The sequence below is a fragment of the Uloborus diversus genome, chromosome 7 (genome assembly GCF_026930045.1).
Source record: "Uloborus diversus isolate 005 chromosome 7, Udiv.v.3.1, whole genome shotgun sequence".
Classification (NCBI taxonomy): domain Eukaryota; kingdom Metazoa; phylum Arthropoda; class Arachnida; order Araneae; family Uloboridae; genus Uloborus; species Uloborus diversus.
The window spans coordinates 75,492,067-75,511,449 of NC_072737.1; positions in this window are offsets into that span (position 1 = coordinate 75,492,067).

Consider the following 19,383-nt stretch of genomic DNA (forward strand, 5'->3'; position numbering starts at 1 on the left):
GCGTTAAGGGTTTTCGGGCTGGTCATCGAATGGGTTAACAATCTTCTGAGAGGCTAGATAAATGAAAGTTTAAAAACATGAAAATTTGTTGCAAAAAAATAATAAATAAATAAATAAAAATAATAAAAAGAAAAACAAAAAACACTGAAAAAATAATTGCACACAATAATCCCACAGCACCCCCGCCTTTTTTGGAAATACCTCCTCTCTTTTCTTTCTCTTGGTTTTCGAAGGTTTTATATATGTCAATTCAACAAGGGGCGCAACATGATGCTCTCGGATTTGTTTTTTAATTTTACATATCTTAAAATTCATAACAGATTAAGATATATGGTTTTTTTTGGCGAAAAAATTTTTGGGCGAGATATTTCGGCCCAGGAGTTTTTTTTGGCAAATCAAAACAAAAAAAAAAAAGTATTTCTTAATGTTTTTATGAATTTTAACATATGGGTCATTCCATGCGAAATGAGCAAATCAGGTGTGGCTGACATGTCATAGATATCAATGAAAATTTTTATTTAGGTAAACCATGCATATCTATGAGAAATGCAAAGTATGGAAGTTTAAAAACTGTTTGTTGCTTTGTTATTGAAATTAAAGGTTGATGCTTACGCTAAGCATAATTTTCAGAGTTCATTGCTGCCAGTTTGTGACTCAATAACTGCATAAGTTATAAACGTACACTTAAAAAATAAATATTTCTGCATTCTATAAACAAATCTCTATTGGGAAAGAGTGAAGTAAAGTTTATTCGGATCTTTTTTTGAATCTGAAATATTAGCAAATATTGAAATTTTACCAATTCAGATTTCAAATCACTCTTCTAGCTCTTTTAATGAAAAAATAATAGTAAAAACGATTCAGATTGAAAAACTATCTATAACTAACTATCTGCTCTAATTTAGTAATTGTTTATGAATTTCTTGATGACGAAATCGTACTTTAAATAATCGAAAATTTCCGAAAATTTCATTTTTTTCTCTATTTCAATTTTTTTTTCTTGAAGATGAAGGAATGCTCTAAATTTACTCAAGTTCTTTTACGTAATATATTGAAGTGTCTTTTCGATGCTACTAAATTTTCATTATTAGAATCAGCGTATTTTTGTTACTAGAGTAAATTGAACTAAGGCAAAATTTCATTAGTTAGTTCTTTTTATTGTACGTTTAGCAAAACTAACCATTTCTCTCATGTATGATTTTCTCAAAAGCATGTTTATGAAGTACTTGCTAAAATGTACATTTTTTTAAAATCGAAATAAATGTTAGATATACTTGCTTTTGCATCATTGAGTCGTTTATTTAGTTTTTTGAATTCTCGTAGTTTCACATAAGGGTCAATCCATACAGGTTCCATTCAATATAAACTACTCAATCATGTCCAAATATTTCTAAATTATAAAATTAAAATAATTATTTTGAAAATTACTATATGTTTTTTTAGTATAATGTATCAAAAGGGGCACAATATACGTAATTTAAGAAGGTGCAATAAAGTTTTCACACTTTTTATTTCTGTTTTAGTGTGTGAATTGACTAGTAAAATTGCTCAATTTCAAAGACCTGTATCTTTTTTTACAAACCAAATACAAAAAACAATATGTATAACATGTATAGTACTTGAATGGAATATTCAATTCTCCAAGAAATTTTATTTTAATTCCATCCCCTGTTGGTTTACAGGGGTCTAAAAATGTTATTTTTGTCATTTTTCCGATTTTTGAGGGTCTGTAATCTATAAAGGGCGCACAAACAAACAGCAACATTTACATATTCTTTTTAGCATGGTTTCAGTGATTAGTTTTTGCCGTATTTCATTTTGTGTTCCGTCGCCGACGCGAGTTTTAACCCTTTAAAATGAGTAAAATTTTTACATTTGACCCTGAACTTTAACCTGTTGCCGTTATTTTAATTATTAACTTACAGCTACGTAACTCAGCATGTAAGACTATCAACTTATGTACTTTAACACATCAAAGCATTAAAATAACTGTCATAAATGTAATTCAAATAGATTTTGCCAAAATGCAAAGATCTAAAAGTCCCATTTTTGACTACGAAAATCACTTTTGATGAACTCTAAAAAATCAAAATTCCAATTGAGAGAAAAAATAAAATTGGTTTTAAACATCTTTCATATCCAGCTTTTAGGGATATGAATTTCAAAAAAATTAAAAATGGTCGAGCGCACCCATTTGTCGAACCTGTATGGATTGAAACATAAAACATAAAGAAAATGCTATTTTTCTGAATTTTATTTTACGTTTTTAAATCAAAAACCAATTTCAAGTTTCTTCAAGCAAATAGTAGAAACACAGCTCTATATTCTTGTAAAATTTTAAAGTTGTCTGAATTTTCTCTCATTTGAATTTTTGTGTCTATGTGAAGGGGAAAATCATCATTTTACAAAATGTCACTAAGTTTAAAACTGATTTTGAAGACAAAGGAGTTAAAATACAACTTCAAAAATAAGGTATTTTTTAATGATACTTGGCACATTATTGGGTATTAATTTCATCAAAGCTAATGCATTCCTTAAAGATTGACATTAAAAAATAAAATGCTTAATTATGAGAAAATTGAAATATTTTCAGTTTTTTAAACTCGGTTAAAAGTTAACTATAATACCTTTGAAAATTTTAATGACATCATATTAATTACCCTACTCCATAGATTGCAACAACATATAACTATTATGTTTCCATTAAATAGTTAATAAGATACAAGCCTTCAAAATTGCGACATTCAGCATTTATGAAAATTCTGTTCTATTTGACCAATTTTCAATCGCATGTAACTATTCAAGTAAAATATTTTAAGTAAAAATATTTTAGATATTTTTATATAGTCATAAAAGGAACCTGTATACCAAATTTCATAAAAATCTGCTACCATGCAGTCACCACTTTTTGGCGAATTTTGCTCATTTCGTATGGAATGACCCATATGTTAAATTCAAAAAATCCGAGATCATCATGTAACGCCCCTTGTTGAATTGACGTGGATTCTACATATAACTATTGATTCAATTGAGAGGGGAATGGAGCGTTTTACGGCAGTTAATATTCTCCTAAGGAGCTTGATAGGTGAAAAGTTCAAAAACGTGAATATTTATTACAAAAAGGGATAATTAAGGGTCAAACCCCTTATTATTTTTTTTAATAATCATCTCTGTTTGATTTACAGTTTTTCATTAATTTTTTAGTTTACAATCGAAGTTCGACTCATTCCTACGAGCCCCATGTCCGAAATAAATTTTAGCGTTTAAAAGAAAAAAAATATTTATTATTTTAGTAACATCGCATAATGCATACGAGTCGAACCTCAGATTTTCAGTTAAGAAAATTCGCTTATTACTCGTATTTTTACTTATTCAGGTTTCATTCAAAGATACCACTGAAATTTGAAATGAAATTAAGTATAATTATTATATAGAATGATTTATATTCTATGTCTTGGGGTGAACCTCCGCCAATATGTATCAATTATTGATACGTACAATAATAGACAATACGGGCAGGGCATCCCTATGACTAACATTCAATCATGGGGAAGAATAGGGAGTGCTATTTGAAGTTGTTGAAAAGTTACCTGACAGGGCTTAAAGATACGATAATTCTCTGTAATGGTTATTTTAACACATAAATTTAGTTTTGAAAGTCAACAAAATACTTGCAGTCAAAAAAAAAAAGCGAATAAAAATAGAAAGGCAATCACCAAATGATTATACCAATATTTTTATAGTATAGATAATTGTTATGACATTTTTCCTCTAAATAGTCATCGACGTTTTATTCACAAGGCTTTTACATTTTGTTTAGGTGAATTATTCTTCTAATAACTGCAGTTTAAATGGTTAAAAATAATTTCTCTAAAGAAATACCCGATATAACTGCAAAACGTGTTTGGAAGTTTATGAGCATCACAAATGAACCACTGAAACTAAAAGAGACATCTCTGCTAGAAATATGACTTACGAGGTCACTCATTAATCATCAGTGATATTGTAATTGACATTGAAGAATGCTACCGCAAATTCGAAGTGCGCGGCTATGTAAATGATAGATTTCAAATTGGAACAGGTGTGACATTATTATCTTTGCGTGATCGGCCAAAAGTAAATCTTCTAAGTGTTAGTTTAAGATTTGAAACATATTTTGAAAGCTTTATGACAAATTGGAAAAGGAAAATATTGAAAATGACAAAGAAAACAGCCGAGAACTTAAGCAATTTTTGAAAAAACATTTATTCAAAAAGTTAGTATTTCACTTGTGAACTAAACGGGTGAAACAAAATGATGAAATGTTACTGTTTAACCACGGATTGTATGTAATTTGGCAATTGGCCAAGTTAAGACGATTCCATCTAAATGAATCTAGCAGAGAGAAGGAAAAATAACGATGGGATTTTGATTCGCACGTTTTATAATGTCACTAGTGCCTAATTAATTTATTGCATTCTCTAAGTTCAAACAGTATGGAAACAAACAGTTTCTATGGAAACAGCGAAAAGAAAATTCAATGTTTTCATTTCGTCAGGAAAAGTAGAATAAAAATGGCAGGCGCAAAATTATGTTGTTAAAAATATATCAATTATTTTTTGTAGCAAGAATATAGATCTATTATAGTTTAGATTTAAGAAATGATTCGGTGAACGAACTGTGACAAACAAACTACCATCCCTGCAAACTAATAGATGCATCCATTTCCGCCTATAAACCGGATATTAATCTTTCCATGTAATCGATGGTCAGACAGTATCCACATATACTGCCGTGGGCCGGTAATTGGCAGTATCTGCAGAAATGTGTTTTCGAGATATATTAAATCGATATTAACAATAGGGGAATGTAGGAACTACACGTTTTTCGCTCTTTTTTTCTGCGGAAACCAAAGAAGCAAGCTTGTACAATAAAGCTAACTTACAGTAGATGACAAAAATTTAAAACAAAAAAAAATGCAGTTGTTGCCCTTTACACGCCCAGGGCAGTATAAAATCTTTTAATTTGTAGAAATGGGAGATTTTAGGCAAAACAAACTGCTAGAGAGCTCCTAAATGATGTCTTTACTCCTCAACGTGGACGGACTTGGTGCGGATTGGATACCTATTTTCCTTAGGTGAATATAAATTATTATAATTACGCAAATAACTACTACAAATGCAAATTAAAAAAAGGAACTTAAAAAAATGTACTTCATTTTGTCATGTATTGCCCAAAATTCAGTTTCTATTGAATCAATTTTATTCAATTTTGTTCGTCATTTCAGTTTGTAGTCCAGTCAATAGGTAGAAAAAACGGGCTTGCCTTACAAAAAATGGGGTCAAAGATTTTATTTTTTAAATTTGTGTATACTAGTGCCAATATGAAAAAACCAAGTTATCCAACACGAAAGACCTCGGGAGAACTTTTGGGGGCCGAAAACCCCCAAAAATTTGTGACTTTTTGTAGTATTTTCAAAATATCTCGAAAATGGTTAAAATTACAAAAAAACTTCCAATGCAAATGTTAAAGAGGATTAAATTTCCTTCAACTTTTGTCATTACAACATTTTTGTAGCATGAAAAGCAAGCGAGTTACAGCTTCTTGAAAGTCACACTTTTTCTGAACCCCTTCAGCGAAGTGCGTGAAAGCGCATCGGATAACGGAGGAAAAAAGGAGAAACGCCGGCAGTCTGACCTTGGAAATCATTTGTCTTTCACAGTTGAGGGTAAATGCCTCCGTTCCCTTCAGTTTAAACAAAACACCCCCATTCCATCCCCCCCCCCTTTTTTTTCTCCAAATGAGATGAATCGACTCAATAGCTACTCATGTTGGTCACTTCAGGGTTTGCGCGAGAGTGTTTTATCAATTTGTGTGTTCTGAATTACAATTTTTTTCCTAGAAATGATTACGCCTGACCAAGGTGTTTTTTTTTTTATTATTATCATTATTTTTTTTGAAATCAGTTTGCATGAATGCTAAATAAAGATTGTGAAGGAGAAGGGAACAGAAAATCTTCAAAGATGCAGCGCAAAACGGCAAAATAAAGAACATCAGCGTTTTTTGAAGTTCTTAAAAGAAGTGGCAATTCACACTGCCTGTCACAAACGCTATATCAATGAGCAATCAATCTCTTCCCTTGAAGTCATGGTTAAACCTAACATGTTAACTAAATTCCTAAAGAAAGATTTCTAGCAGATTATAACAAAAAGAATTGTCTTATTCTACTTCTTGAGACATATTTCGAAGAGTGTGGTATTGAAGTCAGGCAGACTCAAGATGATGCCGACTCACTCACTTACTGCTCTTTCAAAGGCAAAAGAAATGGAAAAGGATGTTATAGTGAACGAGAGGACTGATGACAGCTTTAGGACAGCCTTTCAGCAACTTGTTCTTTTTAAAACCTGGAAGAGGGAATGCTTGTGATTTGTTTTTTCCCCCACTAAATCTTTTAAGTTTAACCCCAGCAATATTCTTTTCATCCATGCGTCTAGTGGGTGTGATACGACTTCGGCAATCTTTGGCCAAGGCAAAATTAAGTTGTACAAAATAGTCAAAAAAAAAACTCCTAAAATTAAGGAAGCTATTGAAGTATTTATGGACCCAATCTGTCATCATGATGCCTTCCTTAGCTGCAGCTGGAGAAAACATTTTGCAAATATTATACACAGGTGACGTAAAGTATTTGAACCTATCTTTGGATACTTTGCAATTTAATCTTTTTATAAAACTAGTATAGAGGGCTAAGATAAATCTTGCAGGGCTACGTCCAACGTGCGGGGGGGGGGGGGGGGCATGCTGGACGGTATCACTCATATTGGTTCTACCACCAACTTCAAAGTTGGTTGGGCAACATAATTGATCCAGAGAATAATAATCCATAATTGATCCATAATTGATCCTGGGGTTGGGAACGCAGGACGCAAGGTCTAATGCATGTTGACACGAAAAGAGATTCAGTTACTCAGAATCTTTTGAAGATGGTATCTTGTACCTGCAAGAAAAGTTGTACTGGAGCCTGTTCTTGTCACAAGGCAGGTTTAAAATGCTCCAGCACGTGCAAACACTGCAGTGGCACAAATTGTGAAAATGTTGCAGAAATTTCATCTTTGGATGAGACTGCTGAAGAAGATAATTTGTTCCAGGAGCTTTTGGAATTACCGCAACAAGGAGATGAACAATTAAAGGACCACAGCTTCTTTCTACCCCCTACAGATTCTGAACTGGGAGAACCTGGACCTTCAAAACGGCTTCGAAGAAGATAAACAGCGTATTTTGTTGTTATTTCTCTATTTGCTTTAAGGTCGAATGAATCTCTCTGTAATTTAGATGTATGTATTCATCTTCTACAGTTGGATTTTCATTTTGTAAGGTAATTCTTTTGGGTTTTTCATGCCTCAAAATGTCAGTTTCTGCAGAATTTTTTCAAAGTATTCATTACGTATTACTATTGTACCTTTATTTATTCATTTTTATGTCTATTGTTTGCTTATTATCACCCTAATATTTATTCATTCACATTTATATTCGAATATTGCATTTTCGCTTGTAATAGAATAGATGGTACGAATTATGTGCTTTAAATGAATGAGAAGATTTTCTAATTCAATTACAAACTGCAATATAAATCATATGTTATTGGAGTCTGACTGACGACTACCTCTGTCAGACTAGAAATATTAGTTCGTGAGCGGTGGGGGAGGGTTTATTATTATTATTGTATCAGAGCATAGAATGAATGACTGTGTTGATTGTTTGCTTATTAGCTGCTTAATATTCATTCCTTCACATTAATATTTAAAAATCGCATCTTTGTTTGCAATAATTAGACTAGAACGTACGAATTATATCCCTCAAATGAATGTATATATTGTGTAATCCAGTTAAAAATAACAATATATCATCTATTATTGGAGTCTGATGAAGACTACCTCTGCAGGTCAGAAAAGTTAGTTCGTGAGCAGTGGGGAAGGTTTTTTAAAATTATTATTGCATCGTCGTATGTGCTGTAAATGAATGCGTATATATGTATTTCAGTTTCATAATACATCGTTTGTTTTTGGAGTGTGGGAACTAATCTGTCAGCCAGAATTGCTACTGTGTCCAGCGGGGGGGGGGGGAGGTGAGCAAGAAACTCAAACTACTCTAACTGTCGATAAACTCTCCGAAACTAAAGTTTCTATTGAAGTTCTAATAATCATGACGCCTTGCTTTCAGTGTGAAAGTTTTTTTTTTGGAGTGGAGGAAAACTGCCTATTTTCAAAGAGCTATAGCAAGCTTGTTATTTGTGCTACAAAAACGTTGCAAATACAAAAGTTGTAGGAAATTTTATGTTCTTTAAACTTTACATTTAAAACTTTTTTCTAAGTTGAACCGTTTCGGACATATTTTGGAAAAAACAAAAAAAGTCATAAATTTTTGTGATTTTTCGGCCCCCAAAAGTTCTTCCGGGGTCTTTCGTGTTGGATAACTTGGTTTTTCCATGTCGGCACCAATATGTGCAAATTAAAAAAATAAAATCTTTGACCCCATTTTTTGCAAGGTAAAATGTATCTATTGACTGGACTATTGGTTTTCGTTCTGTGAGTCAGCGAACATTATATGCTTGTATCCAACCAACCATCAAGCATTAAGAGTTTTTTTTTCATAGTTGGTGGAAGTTTCCGTGGTAGTGCAGTGGTGATCTGGTAAAAATATTTATGATCATGGACCATAAGCAATACCACATCATCCTTGCTCCTTCTGACTCTCACCTCATTGGTCAGGGATTCAATCTACAATAGAAAGTCCCGAAACGTATTTACAAATTGTGTTAAAAGGATCTTCAATCCAAGCAGGGTCAACAAGTGGTACAATATACAGTCTTAACACCCTAAATTTCTGACTTAAATGTTAGTGACATATTCGTAAGTCCCCCTCCCCCTCATCTGGAACAGTGAATTAAATACTTAAGTTTTAAAAACCATAATTTTCTTTAGGAAGTGATTCAATGTTTTTGAAATGACATTGAACCCGCATTTTCGGTCCTATTAACCGATAGAATGTCACTCGAGTGTTCGGTGCTGTTTTCTTCTGAAGGTTTCCCTTTGAGGTCGGGTAGCTATAAAACATAATTATGCTATTCACGCTAAATTATGGAAAGAAATATATTTTTGCTCTCTTGAATCAAGGAATATATTATGATATACATTAAAAGATTGTATACACACTCACTAGCCTATAAATTGGAAACCCAAGATCAATATTTTATTACACACCTTTTGCACGGATAGCTACTTTGATTCTTTTTAGCATCGAGTTAACAAGCTTCTGGAGTGCATTTACGTCCAGAAAATACCACGCGTTGACTAAGCAGCTTCCTAGATCTTGTAAATTAGATGGAAGAGGAAGGTGCTGTCAGATGCTTTTTTAAACCACATATTTTCTATGGGGTTTAGATTCGAGCTATGAGGTAGCCAGGCAAGGTGTTGATAGTCAGACTGATGTTAAACGAACCAATTTAAACACTTCTGGCACTATGTATAGTTGCATTATCGTCCATGAAGTTTCTCTCGCTATCAGGATAAAAATAATATTGCTGTGTCCCACTTGATCTGCCAGTATACCTAGGTATCGCTTGGTTGTTTGTGTACCGTAACCTGCAAGACCTTTATTTTCGCAACCGTTAGTAATAGGTGTATGCTTCTGATTTCAAAAATGTTCAAAATCAGATGCAGAGTTAAGGTATTGAAAGTTTGAAGCAAAAATAAGAATGAGTTTAAAAAATAAAAAAAAATTTAACTTTTCATACGAGCCCTAGGTCTTCTAACTAATATTTAAAGAAATAATCTCCATTTAACACTATCATTGCAACAAAAAACTTGACATTTGTGCGACGAAAACTCGAAGAGGCATTCCATTTCAAAGTTTTAAGGGACCATACAGAAGATGAGATTGGAACTTATCGCCCTTTCAGAAGAATGACAGGTCGTCAAAGTAAGAAAAGTAAGGTTTTTATATTTTTCATTGATATTCAAAAATATATGCAAATGTTATGCCGTAAAATACAAAAACACACTACAAATCCTCGAACAATTTGAAAAACCACACTCTGTGTACACAGATATTTTAAACACTTATTAACCGCTATATTTTCCACCAAAAGGTGTTATTGACGGCGAGTGTAAAGTGGTGTAAGTCACAAAACAATGCGATTCATATCTCGGTGAATATTGGTCGTACTAATTTCAAACTTTTTGTGTTAGAATTATTTTTCAATGGAGATATATTCCCTAGCTATAAGTTAGGGGAGCTTGGGCCCAAATAAAAATTTAAATTTTGTTGACCGATTTTTATTTTCCCTTCAAACTTTCAATATATTAACTCTGCATCTGATTTTGAACATTTTTGAAATTGGAAGTACACATCTAGGACTAACGGTTGCGGAAATAAAGGTCTTGCAGGTTAAAACGGAACACCCTATATATATATATATATATATATATATATATATATATATATATATATATATATATATATATATGTGTGTGTGTGTGTGTGTGTGTGTGTGTGTGTGTGTGTGTGCGTAAAAAGAGATGCTCGCAGTAATGACGCATGCAGTGAGAACAATGTTCTCAAATTTTGTCCATTTATAGTTAACTTTCCTGTAAGCATTATATTTGATATGGTAATATTACGAAACACTTATCTCTGCATTTGCACGAAGCGTTAATGCATGGATTATATGGCAACCGACATAGAACCTTTCCGGCATTAGGAATTGCTTTGTGTTATCCATATTTAGACAGCGCAAATGAGAGAATTGAATGCAATGGATGATACAATATGTGCTTTTATAATGCCACTTTACTATCAGTGCATTCAGGAAATATTACAACTAATGTATATTAAAACACTCAAAATAAACTAACTTTAAAGTTAAATTGCCGTGATAAAAATTGATAACTAAGAACAGAGCTCGAACTTGAAGTTACTTAGGTAAAGAGTTTCACCTCAAGAAAACATTTAAGTAAAATAAACTTTTCTATATAACATCTTAAATTTTTAATAATTAAAAATATTTAATTTTTACATGGTTTAAAATATTTACATCAACGCGCAGCATTACTGATATTCATAGTTTATTTCTTTGTCATCATAGATCACAATGTGGAAAATGGCATAAGATTGCTTCTATTGTAAACTAAAGTTAAATGCCAAACATGAATTTTTACTTTTATCTAGCTTCGCAGACATGAGTACTTTTTTTTCGTTTTTTTTCCTTCAAAAGATAAGTATTAAATGTAAATACTTGTCTTTCTTTCAGCATATTTGTCTGAATCAATACGCATTTTTAACGTTGCAAAGTACTAACATTTCTAAGAAAAAAAAAGATGCATACCTTACGAAAGAATTTCATTAATTAAAAGCATTGATCAATTTAAAATATAATCTGTATTAGTAAAATAATAACTATTCGTTAAAAATCAATTAGAAATGCTTGGTATGAATTTTATATTTTTAGTATACATTTCTTGCTGCATTTACAAATACAGACAAAACCGCTTGGAATATCGGTTAAAAGAATATACCGCTTACGTGATACTTTTCCAAGCATCAAACCGTTGTAATTCGTTATTTTGATCCCTGGTAATGGAATATCCATCTTATTAGAATTAGTTTTCATGGAAAATTGACTATTACATTAAAAGGGCTCGAGTGTACATGTTTACTTTTCAGAATAATTCAATAAATATTTAATTAGTAGTAGTTTTTCATGAATTGATAACATAATGGATTAGATCTTATGTGCATAACCTATCGATACTACTCCAAAATCATGAATATAAATAGCATAGTTTTCGAAAACTCTTCAGCTATTGATATCATCTACTCTAATCAAATATGAGTGCATCTATGTATCTATTTATCTATGTTTGTCATCATAACTGCTTGCGAATTCTAAAGAACTGATCTTTGAACTAGGTATCGATAGATTTGTTACTTTTCAGACATCGTATTTGGCTAGGTGGCTAATTAAAAACGTGTTTTCTCCTTCCTTCCTTTCTTTCTACAAAATTTCAGGTTCTGCTGTCTGGCAAGTGGACAATAATTTCTCAAACATGAAAGAAGTCGTAGACGGGAATGTCACGTGGGAGGGGGGTCGAATGTTTCAAGTGATAGCGGATAGTATATGAATAAATAATTTAAGCCACTAGCTGCGTTTCCCGGCGTTGCAATGGCTAATTCCAACATAAAAGTTTTAATATCACGTGTATGCACTATAACGTATTATCGCAAGTGGCCATTATCAATTTTCTCATGATCACATTTTAAATGTTAAAAAATAGAAGAAAAAAAAAAAACAATCAAGAGAACTTTCATCTTTGAGATTTTTTGCAAACGGCTTACTACTTCTAAGTTTTGCATTTATAAGTATTTTATTGCTTTTGAGAACTTTTAGTTTCATACATACCATTTCAATCATATGTTTAAAATGCAAGTGAAGATAATCAAAACGGTTTTTTGTTGTTAAAATTTAAATTTAATTTATGAAACACTTCGAAAATAAAAGATATGACATGAAAAAAATACTGAAAAATAAATCTCCGTATTTGCTTTTGAATTCCATTTTACCAGCGTAGAATTAGCTTCGCACGCCTAAACTAGTTCAAATGTTAGCATATTTCCACTATTTAGACGCTAAACAGCTAAACTGCACTCACCGAAATAATTTAAAAAGTTCTATACTATATTCTTAAATATATTTAATCACTTTATTGTTGAATATTACTCTGTACTCAGCTTAGATATTTGCAAAGCGTAAGCGGTTCATACATTTTAGTCGATATATTAAGTTCCCTTCATCAGTTATTTAACATCTTAAGAAGGGTGTCCATTCTAAATATTTGGTTTCCGTTCGGTGTCTTAATCCGGGGTTCAAACACAGCTGCTTCATTAATCATCAAATATGCCACGGCTACGAATGATAAAAGACCAAACTTAATGGAATTCACATTGAATGCGTGGCATGAAAATGATTTTAAAAACACAATCTCGTATTGAAATGTGGAATGAATGCACTTTATTCAACTCAAATGTGTGTCAGTTAGCTTTGTACGATTCCTAAATCATTTATTAATTAAATTAATAGCATGGAAACCTAATGAATAAACATTTTACTGTATTATGGGTAAGTCCATCTCCCTTTTGGTAATCAACATTAAACTTGGAAATGGACTTTTAAAAGAACGTTTCAAAACTGAATGAAAAAAAAAGTTTTTAGTTTCAACAAAAATGCGAAGAAGTAACGTGCACAATCCGCTGTGGTATATGAAAAAGGATATCAATGTCTCAATTTCAGTCTTTTTTTATCAACATGTAACTTGAAAACTGACTTAGCAAAGCAAGTTTAAAAAATGCATGAAAAAACAAGTTTTTAGTTTCAACGAAAATGTAAACAAGTAACATGTACAATCCGTTGTGGTATATGAAAAAAGATTTCAATGTCTCAATTTTAGACCTTCCCCCCCATCCCATCCCCCTATCTACCTTTTTTTTGGATGAATTGATAGATCAAAATTTATCTATAAAAACCACAACTAAAGTACCTGAAAATTACTGGGTATAAAATACTTGACTTAAAGACTGTGACTGAAATTATGTTTACATTTATCTCCAGTCAGTTTATATTTACCTTAGTATCTAGAAGTAAACGGAAAGAGTAATTTCTTTACCCATGTGTTGAATGTAGGTAGGTAGTCGTAGCATACACAAAAAGTTTAGAGTTGGAAGGAATTATGAATCGACACTACTTAATTGACAGCTCAGAGGAGCAAACGACTTGCTGACTACTTCAAGCGTAATTTGAAGCTGTTGAAAAAGAAAAATTTTGTACATAAAATTAAATTATGCTCTAACTTTATGGTATTTTTACTCCATAGTGTAATTACGCCGAAGCTAATCAAACTAAACAAAAAACAAAGAAAAAATGACAAACTTAATTGTTTCTATTTAACTCAGAGTGCTTGCATCTAGACTAAATGAAAACGTCTAAAATGCACTTAGAATAGCCAGAAATTTAAAACTCATAGCTTAATGTTTTTTAAAACCTTCAACGTGACAAATAAAACTAGCTGAAAGTAGACATTTTAATTTTGCAGACTTGCTGTAGAAAAAAACTTAAGAAATTAAAAAAAAAGAAAAGAAAAAAAATCACAGTGTAATATTCAAATAATAATGACTACTATACAATAGTTTTAAAACATAAAACTTGGACTTATCAGAAGGTCTTCTACATGTAGTTCAGTCTCCACTATAGACAGATTTTCGTTTCAAAAATTATTATGAGTGTTATAACAAAGCTTGTTTTCACACCCCCGCCCCTCCTACGCACGTGTTATAGCAGACCCTATAAAATAAAATATTTTTTACACGTTTCATCTGACTTGTGTGATTTTGGCAAATTTAAGATAGTTTTCAATTTTTTAAATCCCCATATATATAATAGCGAATCGAGTAACGCTCCTGACGTCATCAACAATAAAACTCGCGCCACGGCATGATAATTTAATAACATTTTTTGGTAATGTTTAACATGCAGGGAAATGCTTTATTTTGGCAAGGCTGAACTGGATCCCGTTACTTAACTGTTTAACTGGTAAGACTCATTTTAGGAGAATGGAGAAACGTGAAAGTGGTCAGCTGTTGACGCTATCTACTGTAGTTTAGGGTTAATCTACTGTAGTTAGGGATAAAATTTCAACTATCAAAATATAACCAAACAGGCAAATTGCTTCGTTTGAATAACGAAGAGTAGAAACAATTTTCATCGGTCATATCTTGACGGGCGACTTTCTAGTTCCTTACTAAAAGTGAATGAGACGTTCAGCAGCCTTCCGTAAAACTAATAAAGCAAACCACTATACATATTTTTTACATAAAGTAAAACATACGTAAATATATGCATTTTACAACCATACGTAAAAACGTGATCCATATCTTCCGGAATTACTCCATATACTTCTTTAATTCAAAACCACCAAAACTCCTGCCTAAGTTTCGGAACACATATATTTTTTTCATGGTGCAATGTATTCAAAGCATTCGGCATCCACATATTCGTTTCCTGTTCTCTAAACCTTATCTTCCCGAACTTTGTAAAACAAATGTGAAAAGAAAGAAACTCGTCTTTTTAGTCCTTGAATAATTTACTTTCTTACTCTAACAAGGAATGAAATATTTCTCTTTTAGAATTCTTAACATGTTGAGAACCAACCGTAATGTATATCGCTATGCACAGAATGAAGATAAGATATATTACACTTCAAAATGCTTCATTTTTCAAATTATTCGTGCTCACGCGTTTTTTTTTTTTTTTTTTTTTTCCTTTTGCGTCTTTCATTTTAATTTTACATTTGATAGCAATTTTTTTCAAAGAATGACACTTTTAAAGCATAAAAATATAACCAAATAGTATTTTAAAGCTAGCAAAGCAATTTTAGAAAAATCCATACCACTATTTGTTGTTTTTGTTTTGTTTGCTAAGTTTGAACGTTTACTGTTTTGGTGATCACTTATAATGTAAGTTTACAAACGGAAATCGAATTTAGCGTCATTTTATCCTTTTTTTTTTCAAATAGAGATGTTGCAGGAATTAGTGATCTTAATTTGTTTTAGAAATACTCTTGGACGTAATGCAAAAGTTTTGTTTCACTTTTTAAGATTGATCTATGTAATTTTTTTTACCTATCATATACTTAGTGTATGTCACGTTGTACATGTTACATTTGTATAGCTATGAAATCATTGTTTTTATGTAGAAAAACGAATTGTCCTCATATGTTTCTAGTCAACAACTCCCCAATCATGTCTCAATCATGTCTTTGTGTAAATATGACATTAATTAGTGACGAAGGATAAAACCAGCTGATGATGTTATCAGTTGGGATGCTTGCGACATCTATTTTAAAACATCCATTTTTATCTGTAATTCACGTTTATAATAAGTATGTATCCCTACCCCCCCCCCCCCCATCCTTTTCGAAAACTCGGCATGATACACTCAATAAAGCAAACATACGAAATTTTGAAACAAAGTACAGCTTAACATATAAACTGATCACCATATAAATAAAGGTAATGATTTCAGTGGTCAAGCTAGCAAGGGGACATGCTTTTTCCAAAAAATATTTTAAACGAGGTTCTTTTGTAATTCAAGGGTTTCGAATCTGATGTTGTGGGTCTAACTTTTTTGCAACTTTCTAGTCTCCAAGAGTAGAAAAAAAATATAAAAATATAGCATTGAATGGTATATTTCAATGGCGTCAATCTCGGTGCATTTAACTGGATGCGGTAAATTTTCATTCACCTTTCAAATATTAGAACTAAGTGGAAACTACTTCATACATGGACATTAAATTTAATATAGGAATTGGAAACTCCTGCGCTATATAATAGAATGTTCAATGACTACTTGGAAGTCTGATAACCGTCGCGTTACCAACTACCTAGAATTCCACCATTGAAATATACCATTATACGCTTTATAATATAATCCCTCATAAGTAAAATTTATCGTGGAGCCCATTAAAAGGGATAGATAGATCTTTCCATCAAGGTTGTTCAGAGAAAGAGGATGTTCGCAGTCGATAGGGCATCACCGCTACAAGGGAGAAAAATACGATTGTAGATGATTCCAAAACTAAAAAAAACAATGGCATGGAGGTAATCGTGCGCGATCGGCAGTCGAAAAGCAGCATCCGCACGATAGCTGAGATATTCCCGACAGTTTAAAAATGTTTTTTTTTTCTTTTTGTCTCATACTTTCGGGTTTTAATTGAATTATTTATCAACATACATGTATTTCGTACTTTCTTCTCAATCTTACAGATTTGAAAGTGCTGCTGTTTACTTTACTTAGAGACGGGTACCATGAAAGATGTCCCCCCCCCCAAAAAAAAGCTCTTTTTGTTGTAAAAGAAAGAAAATCAAAAAAGCACACGGAAGAACCTTAATACGCCAACAATCTCGCAATTCACTGTATTTACCTCAGAAATTTGCAAAACCTGTTGTATGAACATAAAGTATCCCTTTTAAGTCAAGTTTTGGACAGTGGAAGTAATTCGTAAATTGCAAGTTTTTTACAAAAACGAAACAACGTCTTTTCCATTTGGAGTACTTTTTCTTTAATAAGGATTTTAAATATGAAAATTTCTCAAATTGTAAGAAAAAATATATTTTTATTAACTGACAAAAATCTTTCTGTGCTTCTGTGTTTATATGCCAACTCTGTTACATTCAACCAGACAATACAAAGAAATTTAAACACTAACTTTAAATGCATGAATGTAATTGTTGAGAGTTCGTGCCTTATTACGCTAGTATTTCAAAATCTCTGAAGTGTATTCAGCAGAATTTTCAGTACCATAATCGCTTTGTAACCGTCTTTTGTTGAATTTCCTCTTTTTTTTCTAAGGTATTATATTTATCTTTTCGAAGCGTGACGCCCTTTCAAATTTTGTACTCTGAAAAATCCAACTCAGGGTAAACAAACGAAAAAATGGAAATAATACCGTTTGCTTGCATACTTAACCTTCTGGAGAGAATTTCATTTCTCTTTCGTTTTATATTGCGCATTCTGTAGCATTTTTAAAGGCTGATTGCATAAAAATCATGGATTGAATTCTAAATGGTTTATTTCGGATTTCAACAGCATTTCTAATGCAGACGATGTTGCTTTTGTGTCTTCTTTTATTTTTTAGAATTTCGTTTTACCATTTCATGTTGAAAGAATATTACAGTTTATTTTAAATATGACAACGGGAGACGATATACATTCAAACGATAATAAGTAATTTGCTGAAATCTGGAAGATAGAATTTGAAAGGGCTTTCTTAACCAGTTTAGGTGGCAGAAATTTAAGTGTTTTTCGTGATTTTTTTCAACAGAAAGGGAATAATCAGAATTTGTTCAATCTTAAAGGATATTTGATTAAGTACAATATTGAAGTACACTTTGTATTTTTTTCAAGTAATTTCTACCAGAAATGGAGGAGGTAGAAGCTGGTGTCCATGGACGCATGCCATCAGAGCTTGTTGCTGGTGCGCATTCCTGAAGTCGGAATTTTTATCTGTTATAATTATTTTTTTTTTTATCGTTAACAACATATTTCCTCAGAATATGAAACTAATTCTAGTTAAAAAAAATAATGAAACATTTCAGGTTGTTAAGGTGTTGGATCACAAAATTATCGATTTTCCACTGTTTTTCTTCATCGCATTTACAAATATTTTTAATAATAATATCATCCCAGAATTAGGTTCATATAGAATGTAATTGAATAAAGAATATTCACAAAACATTTCAGATGAATTGAGCAATAACGTTTTGTGCCAGAATGCACAGTAGTTGAAAAAAAGTAGATTCGACAAAAACGCGATTGAAAAAAAACTGCTGTGAGCATTTTTGAATTTTCAGTTTTTTAAGTGCTCATAGCGTTGGAACTAAACGCAATTTTGAATCAAAATTTTGGCAACATATTCTTAAATAGTTCTAGTAATATTTTATGACATTGAAAAAATGGACTTTTTGATACCGTCTAAACTGGTCCCCCCCCCCCCGTCAATTCATCGGCGTTATTTTTTTTCAATTTCTCCATGGATGAGACATGTTGAGCATCTTTTCATTACCGTATTATATTATAAAATTAAATTTAAAATTTTATACCTAGAAATAAGTAAGGGTTAAGTCTGGCGGATATTTCTATGCATTCATTCATTCATTTGTGCAGCATTTTACTCTTATCTATCTATAAACATATCAAGTTTGCTCTTTTTCTTAAATCTGTCAAGGAGCCGGAGCATACTCGAGCAGGTCCATGGTGTTTAATATTAAAAGGATGTGGAAGGGTTAGGATAAAAATTGAACATTTTTATGATTAACCTTGAAAATTGTAGCTTGAAGACATTTCCCGATATTCGTATTTAAACCCCTATAGTAAGCCGTTAACGAAAAATCCTCAGATCAACTGTTTTTAATCGAATCCTAAATACGCAGTTAAAAACAAGGGAACGACAAGGAAGAAAGTGCTACAAAACTTTTCAAAGTAAGCATTTTTTAACTGAGTTTATGCAGGAAATGCAGTTTAAAATTTTAATATTGTTTATTGTTATTAAGTCGCTTGCGCTCATCATGCACATATTGCATACACTGATTAATAACCACGTGTCATTTAGTTTTTCTTGCTTGCACAGAGGGGCTTTTGTGCGTTGTTAGTTTATTTCGGGATAATAAATGTCGTCGACCAATTGCATAAAAAATTTCAAGGCGGTTAGCATCTAAACCGTGAAAAAAATCTCAGGAGTCCAGAAAAGTCTAAGAATTCCGGGAGTTCATGCAGAAAATGCAGTTTAAAATTTCAATATT